This window comes from Pleurodeles waltl, chromosome 9, assembly GCF_031143425.1.
Source record: "Pleurodeles waltl isolate 20211129_DDA chromosome 9, aPleWal1.hap1.20221129, whole genome shotgun sequence".
Classification (NCBI taxonomy): domain Eukaryota; kingdom Metazoa; phylum Chordata; class Amphibia; order Caudata; family Salamandridae; genus Pleurodeles; species Pleurodeles waltl.
Genome location: NC_090448.1, coordinates 1,123,033,778 through 1,123,049,833, shown reverse-complemented (window position 1 = coordinate 1,123,049,833; position 16,056 = coordinate 1,123,033,778).

The following is a 16,056-nucleotide window of genomic DNA, read 5'->3' as shown; positions in this document are numbered from 1 at the left end:
GTGTGTCAATAGTGGCCAGCATGGTCCTTCCGTCAGGGAAGCTCCCGAAATATGCGCTAACAAAGGTCACGGGGAATTTACTCAGAGCTTCTATAATCAGGCTGGTTCTTTACAATTCAATTTTCAGTTGACACACAACACCCTTGAACTATATCTTCAACTTGCTCGTGGCATCCCTGGGATTTTTTTTTCTCTTAAGCAGGATTTAGTATTTGTGAATCCTTGGTGCCCAAGTGCGATAACTGTCTTTTGCATGGTCTGGGGTACAATTATTCACCTGGTTGTTAATAGAAGCACCTCTTCTGTGGTGCTGAGGTCCGGGACCTGGCTCTCCAAAGTTGCTTCAATGTTTCTTTGGGCCGCTAGTCAGTTCTGCAGCTGGTTCACAAAGGTCTTCCACTTGCTCTGCCAGAGTGCCTTCGCTACCTTTAACAGGCACTCATCTTTGCCCATCTCAAGGATATCACATCACTGTGGTCTAATACACGTGGGCAAATGTGACTTGAAGAACATACTCTTCGCTATTTTTCCACTTGTAGGGTGGCTGCTTCAGGATAACCTTGGGGATGCAACTAGAGGAAGTCAGTAGGATGACCAACTACTGGCATGTAGACGTCATCCAATTCGTACCGCTGCAGCTGTACCAACCACATCCTTGTGGGGGTGGATATTGGGAGGTGCCTTGAAATAGATTTGCCAGGGGTGATCCTTTATGACTTTGAAATTCTTCCTGTAGTGGGACACTTAATCACCAGTGCCTTAACATCAGTCAAGGCTTGGCACACAAAAGCACCCTGGCTTCCATGCAACTTGAGCATGTAGTTGCTGGTATTCACTATCAATTCAGTGCTCCATCAGAGGCTGAAGTAACTCATTGTGTCATGCAGTGTTTTCTTGATTTTTTTGCTTGGATTTCACCACATTCCCATTTGGTGTTCTCTGTTGTGAGGTTACAGAGGGGCTCAGATACAGTGGTAAGGTTAGGGAGGAAGAGGGTGCATTAACTGGCCATTCCTAAGAAACTTCTCATTCCCATCGCAGACGTAACTTACTGGGGTCAACACGGATGCCTTCTGAGAAAATGTATCCAAATCTAGAGTGGGATATCATTGCTTATGATGATGACATCCACAAGACAGGAGAGGGTCTTTTGTGCTGTGTTCTGGAACACCTCTCTCGTGATAGATATACCAAAGTTAAGTCCCTTCTCCTGAGTAGAGAAGGTGGCAATGTACTGGCTGGCGGGGACAAGGAGAAGTTGACTGTATCTAGGATTTAAACACACCTTAGAAATCACACAGCCCTATTGAGATCAGTGAGAATATTGTAGATTGTTGGGTGATATGCCTTTCACGTTTGATGGCCTGGCTATGAAGTCTTAGCAATACAGCTGGCTGCTTCAGTTTGGGCGCAATCACAATGGGAGCTACATAGGGAGCTGGACCAACACCTTTTCTATGATGGTGCGTGCCTTGAACTCATCAAAATCTTCCTCTTCTAGTGATTGCAAGTGGAATGGCACTTGGCATTGTCGCAGGATGACTGGGTTCACTGTCTTGACTGTGGTGTTTAACCTTGTAGTGTTTAAGGCACCCTAATCTGGTGAAAAAACACTCTAACTGACAATCATAGACTTGCTGAGCAAACTAAATCAGTTATAATTCCTCTGAAGTGAGGCAACCTCGCAGGGTACCACCCGTGCTCTTAGTAACACAGAATTTGGCACTGGTTTCTTTCATCCGATGACACTGTAGTTTCAAATGTTTCAGCTTGGGGCGGTGGTGTTCGGCCTCCGTATCCATAAATCTGGGTCTCTGTAGGGATTAGCTTCGGGAATGTTTGGAATTGACAATAGTCCAACACATTTACAGAGGCACCTGTGTCAATCAGTGCGAGGATTGACAAACCCTTAATGTATCTCACAGATGTTTTGAGTTATTCTCTTGGCTGAGCCATTTCTAGTCTTGTGTATAGTATTAGAAACACATTTTGTTTATCTTACTCAGTGTTGTGCACAGGTACGTCACTCACATGTGGACTGCGTGGATTCAGGGCAGTTAGCACTGCAATTTGGGGTGGCACCGAAAAGAAGCAGGAAGGGGTTGAAAACAGTGATAGTATAGAACCAAAAGGTTTCCAGACGGGAAGGTGGAGGCCACAGCTCCAATTGAAGAACAGATTCCATCCAAATGGAAGTAATTCCTTTACTGAGGCAGCACAGCAAAATCTACCCTCACTGGTGGTGGTTCAAACAGCATCTGCCTAACAAGACATCATGTACCTTACATTCTATTAGATCTTGGAACACAGTGTAAATTAATAACATGGCAAACATCACAGTAATTTACAGTGATAATGCAACACAAATCCCTTGTAATAAATTAAACATATATAATCACAACTATGAACAATAATGAGAAAAATAAAAACTTGAGAAAACATACTTCAATCGTCAAATTCAGCAAATTTGATAGGCGCACAATGTGTCCTGTCAGACACTTAGAACCTGGAACTAAATGAATTTCCTTCTCCCGATCCAACAGCATTTCTTTCCTCCAGCTGTCCCACCACACAATTACTTGTCAAAGTTCTGCTCTGACTGTCCAAACTGTCCCCACTCTCGTTGTGATTGTTAATTCTGGGAAATACATTTTCCCTCCCTTAATCTACTCCTGAACAACTGACAAAAGGGCCTTTGTACATAGCCACGCTCTTCACATTGCACACCCTCCATCTTGGGTTACTACACTGCTAGTAAAAACATTCACTACTTTCATGGCTTTACCGAATTTGGACATACCCTTTTTCTCTAGCCTAGGTTTCAGCACTCTCACCCAGTCTCCCACTTGTATTTTGGGCGTTTTCGTTTTTAGCTTGGCGTCATACCATCTTTTCAACCAATTTTGTTTCATCCTTATGCACCCCATACCTTCTTACAGATTATTCCCTTTCACATTTAATCATTAACCACCAGAGACATATTTTAGAATCATGATCTCTACTCTTAAATAGTCTAAAAGGACTGACTTCAGTAGTGGAATGTGGAGTTACACAATATATCCACAATTTCTCTCTTAATGCACTTTTCCAATCTCCACTACTCATGCATGCATCTGTAATGTAACCCTTCAACACGTGGATGAAACTCTCAACTTGACCATTTTCATGAGGTTCATAAAGAGAAGTAATCACATGTTTGATATCACAATGCTTCAAGAAAGATTCCAACTCATAAGATCTCAGTTGCACTCCATTGCCTGTCACCAACACAGCCGGGCAGCGCCCTCTAGCAAAAACTTCCTTAGAAAATTCTAGAACAGTTCTAGTCGAAGTTTTGGAAACCAAGTTCACCTCTGGCCACTTTGAACGATAATCAACTATGACCAACGCATAACGAGTAAAAAGTAAAGGGACCTGATACATCAAACACTACCTTCTGCCAAGGATACTCAGGCCAAACTACGGGCTTCTAAGGAGCAGTGCTGATTTTCAGCATCTTCTCGCTGCCTGCACACACTTCACACACTGTAACATCCTGTCCATTCCAGGCCACCAAAAACAAGTGTGCATTAACCTTTTCATTCCTGTCATCCCAGGATGTTTATTTTGTGCCAATTTGATGATTGTTTCTTGTGCCTTCCTAGGAGGAACACATTTACCGTCTTTTAATAAAAGATCACCTTGAATTTCTAAATCATATGCTATTTTTTTCCAGGGCAAACACTCAGGCAAAATGCCAATTTCTTTCTGCCATCCTTCCACTACCCATTTCTTAACTGATTGCAATACAGCATTCTCCATTTCACTCTCTTTCCAATATTCCTCTGTAATGCTACTAACTTCCTCAGTAATCGTCTCTCTCATGGTTGGCACCATAATCACAATAATTCACTATGCATTTCTTATCAATTTGCTCACACAGTAACATGGATAAGAAATCTGCAGTCACATTTTTTTCCCCCAGGCAAAAATTCTGTAGTAAAGTTGTATTCTTGCAATCTTGAGGTAAGCCTAGCAATGCGTGTAGTGGAATTCCAACCTCCACCAGAGGACAGTTTGTTGACTAGTGGTTTGTGGTCGTTGCAAAGTGTAAAGCTGCTATGCTACACATCGTTTCTGAAGTGTTCCATCACCCACAAACAGGCTACCAATTCTTTCTCAATTACTGCATGTCTCCTTTCTGTGTCACTAAGCCTACGTGAAGCAAAAGCAATATTCCTCTCATCTTTCCAGTACTTTTGTGACAATACACTCCCAACACCATACATACTGGCATCCACAGTGATGATGCACTCTTTTCCTATGTGAAATGGTTTTAACGTGGGAGCTTCTGCCACTTCACACTTTATGTTCTCGAAGAAAATTAGTTACTTACCTGTAACTGCAGTTCTCCAGTATTGGTATCTTTCATAGATTCACATGCTTGAATCATCCCCGTCGTGGAGGTGGGAGCCTCACGGTAACTTTAAATACACAAAGCAGTAAGTCTGTAAGTTTAAAACCAGTAGGCCTAAGTAGGCCTTATAGGATATTTTATAGCCTATCCACCTTGTTTTGTGAAAAGACCCAAACTTCAGTGTCAACCAATCAGGATTCAGCCCCTCCCAAACACTCCCAACAGAGGCTGAAATCCCTCAGATTTTCTAGTACAAGGATGAAGTTCAATATCTGTATAATAGGGGAGCCTCTGACGGGTGGAGGGTGTTTCGCATGTGAATCTATGAAAGATACCAATACTGGAGAACTGCAGTTACAGGTAACTAACTAATTTTCTTCTCCAGTATTGGATCTTTCATAGATTCGCATGCTTGAATCAGAGTAACGAGCAGTAATGTTGGAGAATTTAGCGAATTAATCTGTCTGTTATTTTATCGTAATTCTCCAAGTGATATCAATCACGTTAATAAATATAACAATAATAGAAAAAACTGTATGTCAGAATATTATGATACAATATGTGACTTTGTTGTTTTGAGGTCTCCAACATGTTAACACAATATAAAAAAGCGTTGGTATTACGACTAGTATGAAGCAAAGTATTAGAGCAATCCACACTGTAATATAAAATTAGATATTAAAGAAACTGAGAAACAATATCGAACATACCTTGAGTGTGGTGGTGGGTTGTTGTAAGAGGCTCACCTTAACGAAATAGATGCCTCAGTACTGCCTTCCCTACCGCTGTATCAATGTTACTTGTTTCTTCGAGACAATAGTGTCTTGTAAACGTATGCTGGCTGGACCATGTGGCCGCTCTGCAGATGCTATGCAGTGGCACCCCAGCAAAGAGTGCAGCTGAAGTGGCTACCAATCTTGTAGAATGGGCTCTCACCTTGTTGTGGAGCGGTTTACCAGCCTTAGCATGACAGAATTGGATTGCGAGGCCAATCCATCTGGCTATAGTCTGTTTGGACACTGCATGTCCCTTTCTTGTTCCACCAAATGCAACAAATAATTGGTCTGACGGATGACTTGTGTTTTCTGTAAGTAAAATTTTAGACACCTTTTTATATCCAGGGAATGTAATGTCTTCTCGGCTACCGTTTAAGGATTTGGAAAAAAGGTTTTTAAGATGACTGGTTCATTCAAATGAAAAGTTGAAGGAACTTTTGGGATTTGTTCTTAGGATTACACCGGAATTTGTAAATTGGAGGAAAGGTTCTTTTGTAGTGAAGGCCTGAATGTCGCTGACTCTTGGCTGAAGAGCTAGTAGTAAAGCTGTTTTCCATGAGATGAATTTTAGATCGGCTCTGTGGATCGGCTCAAAGGGAGCTTTCATGAGCTGCATTAATACAACATTCAGGGACCATAACAGCGGAGGTTTCCGAACTGGTGGGAAAACACGAAAAAGGCCCATCATGAATTGTTTCACAATCCCGGTGGAGCATAATGAGACCATGTGTTGTGATCTACGGTATCTCGAGATTGCTGCCAGATGCACTCGAATGGAGGAGTATGAAAGTCCTGAATTTGCCAACAGCAAGATATATGGAAGTATCTGCTCTGGAGGAGCGGAAATAGGATGTATACCTTTGGTTGCACACCATATACAAAAACGTTTCCATTTAAGTTTGTAGGTTTTGTTGGTAGTGTCCGCTCTAGCTTTGGCTAAGATGTCTCTACACTCCGAGGAAATGTTCATATTTACATACTCATGGAATTCAGGAGCCAAGCCGACAAGTGAAGAGATGACGGATCTGGATGCCTGACTTGTCCCTGGTGCATTGTCAAGAGGGTCGGACTCTGAGTTGCACATGTGGCTGTTCGGAGAGCATTAGGAGCTCTGTGTACCAGACCTGTCTGGGCCACCTGGGAGCTATGAATAGGAGACACCCCCCGTCTTCATTTTGTTGATGATTCTCGGTATGAGCCGGATTGGAGGAAAAGCGTAGGCATAGACCCCGGACCATCTAATCGAAAACGCATTTCCCCACGATCCTTTCTGGGGAAGCCAACTTGCATAATACTGCCATTTCTTGTTCTCGAGTGTGGCAAATAGATCGAGATTTGGTTTGCCCCATAAAAGGAAAAGTCGATTGAGAAGTTTCTGGTCTAGCTCCCACTCGTGATAAGGTATCACTGTCCTGCTCAGGGTGTCTGCCAGAACGTTGGTTTGTCCTGGCACATGCTCCACTTTGAGCGAAATGTTGTGCTTGATGGCCCATGTCCAGATATCCTGAGCTAGTTGCGGGAGTTGTAGGGATCTTGTGCCCCCTTGCTTGTTTAGATAAAAGATGCTGGTCGTATTGTCCGTTCTGATTAAGACGCTTGAATTTTGTAGTTTTGGCAAGAAAGCTTTTAGAGCTAGGTCTATCGCTTTGAGTTCTAGGTAATTGATGTGGAGCTGAACCTCTTTTGCATTCCAGGATCCGCTGATTTGCAGATCTTGGCAGTGTGCACCCCATCCCTCGAGAGAAGCATCCGTCGTTACTATGTAACTGGGTACTTGATGAAGGAATGTGAGTCCGTTGGACAAATTGGTCAGCGTCGCCCACCACTTCATGGTGGTCTGCATTAGAGGTGTTATGCGAATTCTGTCTTCGAACGAACCGCGCACCTGAGTCCACTGTACATCCAATTGCTCTGTCAGGGGTCGCATATGGAGCCTGCAATCTGGGACTAGCGGAATGCATGATGAGATCATCCCTAGCAATGATTTGTAGATGCGGACTGAAACTTTTTTGTAGAGAGTCTGCGTGCTAAGGAGGTTAGTTTTTGTTTCCTCTCGTGAGACGGATACGCCTTGCTGTGGACCGTGTCTAATATTGCTCCTATGAAATTTAATACTTGTGTGGGGTGAAGCGGAGACTTTTGATAATTGACAACAAACCCCAGGCTGTTTAGCAATTGAAGGCAAACCAAAATATGACGTATCACCTGAGGCTTTGAAGGTGCTTTATGAGCCAGTTGTCTCGGTAAGGAAAAACCTGCATACCCGACTGGTGGAGATGTGCTGCTACCGGAGCCAACATTTTCGTGAAAATTCTGGGGGCCGATTTGAGACCGAATGGAAGAACTCGAAATTGGAGGTGCATACCACCTACTCTGAATCTGAGGAATTTGCGGTGGTTGCGGTGTATTGGAATATGAAAGTAAGCATCCTGGAGGTCTAGGGATGCCATCAGATCTCCAGTATTTAAAATGTGCAGGTTATCCTGTAGTGTTACCATCCTGAACGATTGTTTCTTTAGAAACTTGTTTAGTGCTCTTAAGTCCAGGATGGGGCGCCAGTCCCCGGAGGGTTTCTTTACGAGAAAGAAGCGGGAATAGAATACCCTGTTCCTTTGAGAAAAAGGGACCGGTTCTATCGCTCCTTTGCCCAGCATCACTTGCACTTCCTTGAGGAGTTGGTTCACCCTCGGAGGCGGAGGGCCCGATGGATGAACAGTTGGTGGTGTTTGTGTGAATTCCAGAGTATGGCCTCTGGCCACTATATCGAGCACCCATCTGTCTGATGTTATCGCCGTCCATTGAAGGAAATAGGAAGTGATGCGACCTCCAACCCTCGAGATTGGTGAGGGGAAGAACGCTGGAATGGTTGGTGGGTCATTGTTTCCTGCCCGTATCCCTCCCTCGGGCAGCCACTCTTCCTCTCGCTGGATGTTTATAGGCCGTGGCCGGTGGCAACCTGTAATGCTGCTGTTGCTGGTGGTACTGTTGTCGGGATCCTGTGGAGGAAGACTGATACTGGGGTCTGTACTGATGGTAGCCCCCTCGAATGGAGTAACCTCCTCTTCCCCTTGCTCCACAAAAAGGTTGCTTTTTATATTGTAAGGTACCTAGTGATTTTGCTGTATCCGTATCTGTTTTGATGGCTTGAAACATGTCGTCGACATGCTTCCCAAACAGACTCTCACCATCAAAAGGCATGTCGAGAACGCGACTCTGGACCTCCGGTCGAAATGATGTAGCCTTTAACCATCCTTGCCTACACAAGACTGCTGCACCAGCCAATTGTCTGAAACCAGTTAAAGAAATGTCTATTGGGCTGTCTAAAATCTCTGCAGCAATCTGTTGTCCTTCCTGCAAAAACCTTTTTTGCTTCCCCCTTGACATCCTCCGGCAAGAGATCCAAGAAAGCAGACATGTCTGCCCACATCTGGCGATCATATCTCCCTAGGATGGCGAGGGAGTTAGCTGCCTTGACTGTGACCGCCGCTACCGAGGAGAATTTTTTCCCGATATTATCTAATCTCCTCCCCTCTTTGTCTGGGGGAGATGCTATAGGCGTGGAGGGGTTTCTAGAACGTCGCTGCGCTGCCTGTGATATTACTGAATCAGGTTTCGGCTGCGACACTAAACAGGCCGGAGAATCATCCGGGGCCTTATATTTCTTTTCTAGCCTTGGCATTCGTGAAGGCACTGTCGCCGGATTCTTCATCGCCTTCAACCCTTCCTGCCATAAGAAATCTACTATCGGTATTGCTCTTACTGATCTCTTTGATGGTTCCTTGAAGTCGTAAAGTAAGCACTCTGTTTCATGAGAGATAATAGAAAGGCCAAAGCGCTTTGCCGCTCTCTCTATCAAATTATGAAAACCTCCTATGTCCTCTGGAGGCGAATCCACTGGATCTGCTGGAGGTGGAGATGGTGTGGGGACGAGGTAATCATCCCATTCACTGGTCACAGAATCTCTTAACTCACCCTCTTCCCTTTCGTCGTTTGACGAGGGATGAGCTTCTTGCGTTTGGCTAGTCAATGGTATGCTAGCCTTTGGTGTCTCCGGGAGAATGGTCGTCAGGGTTTGACGAGGTGTCTGGTAGGTTTCAGGCCTGGGTGGTGTGGTAGGTGTTGATGGTGGAAACCTTCTGTAGTAGTCATTGAGCATAGATTGAAGTTCTGCCACTAATGTGCTTGGCATGGAGAGGGGTAATTGTTGTTCTGCCGGGGGGTACGATGTTGAAGCATAGCTGGGCTGGTACTGCTCTTCATCTTAGTCATCAAAATCCTGGCATTTTACATGCAGCGGAGACGGGCTAATCGCTACCCCAAACATTCCCTCGTCTTGGGAGTATGCGTCATCATCATCATCCAAGAGATGTTGTGGGGGATATGGCAATACTTTGCTTGGGGAGGTATGCATTGGCAGAATATCGGAAGCTTTGTCCCTCATGGTGATGAGTGAAAGAGGTAAGAATCTTGTTGAATTGTCTTGAGAATAAGCCACCATAGTTGAAGATTGGTGCGGTGGAGTACCCAGGAGGGTCGATGGTCTATACGTTGCTACTGCTGTTGCCAATATGCTCGTCGATGGTTCCCTCGTCGACGGCGCTTTCGTCGACGGTTCCTTAGTCGACGGCTTCTTCGTCGAGTGTTCTTTTGTCTACGGTTCCCCTGTCGGCACCTGAGTCGCCGACGGTGCTGTCGTCGGCGGTGTGCTCTTCTTAAACCTCATTGAGAGGTGCTTCATAGACGGAAGTGCCTTGGTCGATTGGTGGACCCATGAAGCCTCCGCCGACGAAGCTTTGTAAATATTTTTGCCGTAATTATCGTTGGTGACGATAACGGGGATGACGTCATAATCATCGGTGAGAACGCAGTTGTAAACGTCGACGACACTGTCGCAGATGTCACCGTCGTCGACGGGTGTCTTTTTCCTGAAGAGAATTTCTCCGGATCTTTCTGGGGTAACAGAGACAGGGATGCCTTTTTTGCAGTACTCTTCTTATGTAAAGGCGTAGTAGGCTCTGAATGAACCTTTTTTGGCAAACTTGTGTGTGTCTCTGAATGGGGAACACCCTTTTTTGTCTCAGTAGAGACCGGTTTCATCTTTTTGGCCATCTTCCTTGGTGGCTCATCAGGCAATCTTCCTCTCTCACCTGTTCTTTTTTGGGAGTGAGAAGCATGAGACGACGCTTCACTTTCGTCTGAGGAAGGATGTTCCGTGGCTTTCTGCTTCTGCAGCCACAAGAGAAGCCTACCCTCACGGTCTTTGAGGGTTTTTTGACTAAAGGTGCGACAGATTTTGCAGTCTCTCACCTTGTGGTCTGGATGGAGGCAGTAGATGCATTTCTTGTGGGGGTCATCAATATGTAGTCTCTTCTTCCCACAACTGCCACAGTCTCTGAAAAGACCCTTTTTTGTCTTTTCAGACATGATAAAGTTGGAAAGCTGAGTTCCTGAGAGAAAGAATTTTCAGTCAGAAAAAAGGTAAACTGAGCAGAGCTCAGGGAGACTCCCTTCACACGACGTGCAGTAGAAAATCTGAGGGAATTCAGCCTCTGTTGGGAGTGTTTGGGAGGGGCTGAATCCTGATTGGTTGACACTGAAGTTTGGGTTTTTTCACAAAACAAGGTGGATAGGCTATAAAATATCCTATAAGGCCTACTGAGGCCTACTGGTTTTAAACTTACAGACTTACTGCTTTGTGTATTTAAAGTTACAGTGAGGCTCCCACCTCGACGACGGGGATGATTCAAGCGTGTGAATCTATGAAAGATCCAATACTGGAGAACTAAATTTTCTTTTTATCCAACCATAAAAAGTCAACTTTTTGTCTCTCTCAAACGTTCCTTACTAGCTGCAAAATATACTATAAACTTGCTATATTATTCACACATTCCAATGATTGATAATAACTATTCCTTATTTGTCGAGGCAGGTGCTCCTACGATAGCTTCTACATTGGCTCTCTTAGCTACAATAGCATCTCCAGATAAGGTGTGACCCAAATATTGTACAGATCTTTTGAACCTTTTTGCACTTGGACGCTTTTAACATTAATCCATGTTTTTCCAACCTGTACAAACTTCTGCAATATGTATTGCATGTTCCTTTTAGTTTTTTGAAAATGTCAAAATGTCGTTTTGAAAACACTTAACAAAAGTACTCACATCTTTAAAAATATGAAACATGGCTCTTTGGAAGATGGAGGCGGCAGATTCCAATCCAAACAGCATTTTAATAAATTGGTAGAGACCCTGCATGTGCTGAAGGTTGTAAGATGTTTTGAATCCTCAGCAAGTTCAATTTGATGATAGGAGGATTTGAGATTGAGAGTGGAAAGTATTTTGACACCCTCCAACATAGACACAATTTCATTAATGTTGGGTAAAGGATGACAGTCTACTAAAATGTTGGCATTCAAAGCCCTCAGGTCCACGCACAGCCTCAGTTTCTGATAAGTTTTCTGAGCTAAAACAATGGGAGAAAACCCATTCCGCTGATACAATCTCTTCAATGATCCATTCTTTAACCGAGTCTGATAACACACTTTTCAATTCATATCTGATGTTGATGGGTACATTTCTCAACTTCTGATTGACAAGCACAGCATTGCTTTTCAATCTTATCCGATGAACGATATCCTTCAATTTTCCAAACTCATTCTTGAACACTGTGGGAAAATGTTCTTTTTACCCATTTTCCTCCTTCTCCAATGTAAGCTATCTGTTCTTTCGGTAACAACGCAACTGGTTCCTTGCTCCTGGGATTCAAAATAATTCCCAATTTCCATTGGTCCTTCCATCCTAATACATTTACTCCTTTTACCGCTACATACAGTTTGATCAAAATTCTTCTTTCTTTGAACTCTAAATTCATCTCGATATATCCCTCCATATCTATGATGGAACCATCAAAACTCTATGCTACTGTATCCGAAGGTTGCAGTTGTCCGAGACTTATGACATTTTCGAACATCTCTAAAAAATATTGTCGAGTAACTATTGTGAATGGAGAGCCTGAATCAGCCATAACCTCTAAATCTAACCCCAATATACGAACATTGCACTTGAGTTTTTTTTTTACTACTTGATCCTTTTCTTCCCTTCTTCTCTGTAAAGATAGAAACATTCCTTTACCATCTTCAATTATTTCTCTATGTACATTGTCAGGCATACCTTCTGATACATCAGTGGTAACAGATACCTTACCGTGTGTAACACATCTGTAACACATTACTTCTATCCTGACTCATGTCTCTTAAAAGCACTTGAATTCTGTGGACATGAAATAAATGCATTGCTATTATTCCATTGGCATTCATCCTGACGCTTTACTACACACACTTCATCAGGTTTCACTGCTTGTATACTAGTGTTTTTAATTGTGGACATCAATTTCCCTGACAGTTCTAATGCTTTAGCTGAAGAAACAGTATGTTGTAAATTGGGATTACCTAATAACCATAATTGTTCTTGTGTTTTCGTGTTCCTTACATGAACAATGAACTGACCCCTATTCATTTAGTCAGTGGCAGTTCATGGATAGAGCTCTCAGCAACGTGAGAAATTTATTAAATGATTCACCTTCCATTTGTGCCCTGGTATAATACGTAAATCTATTCAAGTTAATGTTTGAAGTGGGTTTGAAACTGAGTTCTATACGTAATGGCGCTTCCTTAAACACATCTATGTCTCCTTGTTCTTGGGTAGGTGTAATCTGTGGTAGCATCTGAACACAATTTGCCTCTCTGAACCACGACAATGTAGCAGTGTATTTTTTTTCTCCATCAATTGCCTTCAAATATGTTGTAAACTCCTCTTTCCACTTCACTCAAAGTCTGGGTGGTTCCCCTTTGCTCTGCAATAATTTATTTGGTGGATCAAATTGCATGTTGAGTGGGACTTACAAACGGATAACTATAAAGAATATTTCCAAACTGAAGAAGAGTAAAATGTGAGTTATCGCTGCCGGATAAATAAATTATGCTTAGGATGGAAAAGGTGTGCCTATCACCATGTAAGAACTCTTGAAAATAGGAACTTACTGTAAATTACTATCCTGAGTCCTGTATTACGTGTACCCTTCACCACGTTATAGTGAGTTCTGTTTTAGCTCTCCCCGATGAAATGTTCGTGTAGTTTAGGTTCGAAACGCTTCATGATGTTGAGATTGTAACAATGTACATTGTATAGCAGAGTGTTGAATTTAACCCAAAGCAAAAAAATGGCTGCCGGAGCATCACTGTGTGTAATCTCGATGGAAATAGAGCTTGTACTGTGCGTGCATGTTTCTACGGGAACTAGGGGTTGCACAGAAGACGTCAGTCTCTAAACATACGTGCACAAAGAAAGTATGGTAGCCAATGACGGCGTTTAGAACTATGCATGAGATGTACTCGGGATGCTAGCCATAAGATGCAGAGATGTAACGAGGAGTGTAGTGCGCAAACAGTTGTGGTCAAGACGTAATTAATAAATATCTAGAGTAAATAAATGTCTCGCCTAAAACAGGTCCAAGCACTGATAGAAAAGTGCTCTCCACGGTCTCCGCACTGAATGTCAAGGCAAATGTAGAAACATGGTAGATATTATCAGAAAGAAAACTCGGTGAACAGGGTTCACAGATGCAGACCCGTTCCTGCGCTGCATGTAGATGACAGGATACCTCTGTATCTTGTCGCAAAATTTGTTGAAGAACATTCTATTCAAATAAAAGTAATTCCTTTATTGAGGCAGCACAGCAAAAAACACCTCACTGATGTTGGTCCAAACAGCATCTAACTTACATTCTATTAGACTTGGAACTCAGTTTAAGTAATAACATGGCAAGCATACAAGTCATTTAAAGTGACAATGCAACAGCTCCGAATCCAGAATCGTCAGAAATGGCACCAGGTATATTTCCATCTACTCTGTTTTCAGGCTACATGAAGCCGAGGGTGTCTTACCTGCTCTCTTGGAATGATGAGGGGAAGAAGATGAACATTTCTTCTTGCAACATCATTTCTTCTTGCTTTATGACTTGGTTGACAGTAGTGACCTCAAAGGGGCCCTTGACCTTGCTCGGAACCTCAACCATGATATGGTTCATCAATGGGTCGAGCGTTTTGGTGGTGACATTGTCCCTACTGAACCAAAAAGAAAAGTCTCTGGCAAGAGAAGAGCGAAGCTCCTGACTGCATCGAAAGGAGCTGGGGAAAACATTAATTTAACTGCACCAGTCCTGTTGCTTTATGCCTCTGTTGATATCTTTAAGAACCTGCATCTAATATTGAAACAGTCAACGCCACCTACGAGCACTGGAGAGATACTGCAGACGTTTTCCAGCCATGCGCATGGGATATTCGAAGGAGAGGAATGATCAAGGTAGACGTATATAAATTTTGCTCTCTCCCCTTGAAGGATATGCAAACCTTATCTTTCTACTTCTGCAAACACAAAACTGACATATATAGGGTGAACTGTGGACGTGGTACTTGTTATCAGGCTTTTTCAGCCCTATTTGATTTGGGTGCCTTGAGATGCTTCGAAACTTAGCCAGGGCAGAACATTATACAGGAACGCCTGTATTTAATCCTTCTGTTCCTCAGCAGGCCTTAACTTGACATTACAACAGGTATGAGCTCCAAATCTGAGAGGCTTCCTCATTGTTACACTGCACTGCTTTCTAGAATGTGCTTATATCACAGATATGCTCAGCTGAGGTATTCTTGGTCACAAAGACAGTTTTCACTTCAGTCATTTTGCCTCTAAATGTATGCCTATCTTGTCAAGTACATTCAATTATACTTTTATTGCTGATTTTCCAGACTCTGCCTTGTTGCTTGCCGTGTGGATGCGGACGCTGTGCTGCCATGCCGGCCGCTAACTGATACAATGACGAGACGCGGAGAATGCAGGAGCTGAATGCGGAGAAATTGTGTGTGAGCCGCAATTAAAGCCGGGAAAATATTTTTACCTTCGGTGGACTCGGGAAGGATAGCCGCAGGACCCAGTGAGCTGCGAGTGGGGTTTAAAAATTGGCCACTCTATTTGATTTGTAGAAGGGGGAAGGATAGCCATAGACCCTAGTGTACCTCCTGTCAGTCTCCAGCCAGCATAGGACAACCACGGCGGCCCCTGCAGGGAGCAAGCGTACTGAGGTGTGCTCGATGGTCAGTACAGAGGCTCAGGGGACCGGCATAGGAATCAATAGTGGAATTGACTGTGGAATCGATTGTTAGAGGAGGTGAAAGGAGTGAAGGTCCAAGTCTGCCACTAACAAAGGATTCAAAGGAACCGACAGTTGGCTGTTCTTGAGGTGGTGGCGGCGGTCCCGGTCCCTTGGTAAGGCCGGCATAGGCAGAGGTAAGTGCTTGGAAGTGGAAGCTGTGGCAAGGGTGTAGGAATATAAGGAGCCCAAAAGGAACAAACAATTTTGACAGGAGTGGCAAGAGAAATAAGGAGTAGCCACTGGCAGGGTGTTGGTAGGCATCAAGGGAAGATGGCACCCAGGAAGGGCAAACAGTTAAAAGAGTTGAGCAGCCTCCAACATGGGAATACCATGTCTTTGGACAACAGGACAGATGTGGACTCGGACGGCCTTGGAAAAAAAGGTGAAAGAAAAATTAGAGGGGGGGGGAGGAGGAGAAGGGTTATAAAAGGGCCACAACCAGCCTGTGGGTCACTTATGGAATAGTTCAGAGGGAGTCTCAGCAACCAAATCAATAAAGAATTTTGTGGACAGACACTTTAAAAGGAAATAACCTCAATCTTTAACCGTACTGGGGTCAACAGAAAAAGGGCAAGACAAGGAGCCCGGCGGTCTGACTTTAGATGTAAGTCTACCAACGATAAGCATGGAGGACACATTGAGTCATAATGAATTCAATACTGAACCCAGACTCTTCTC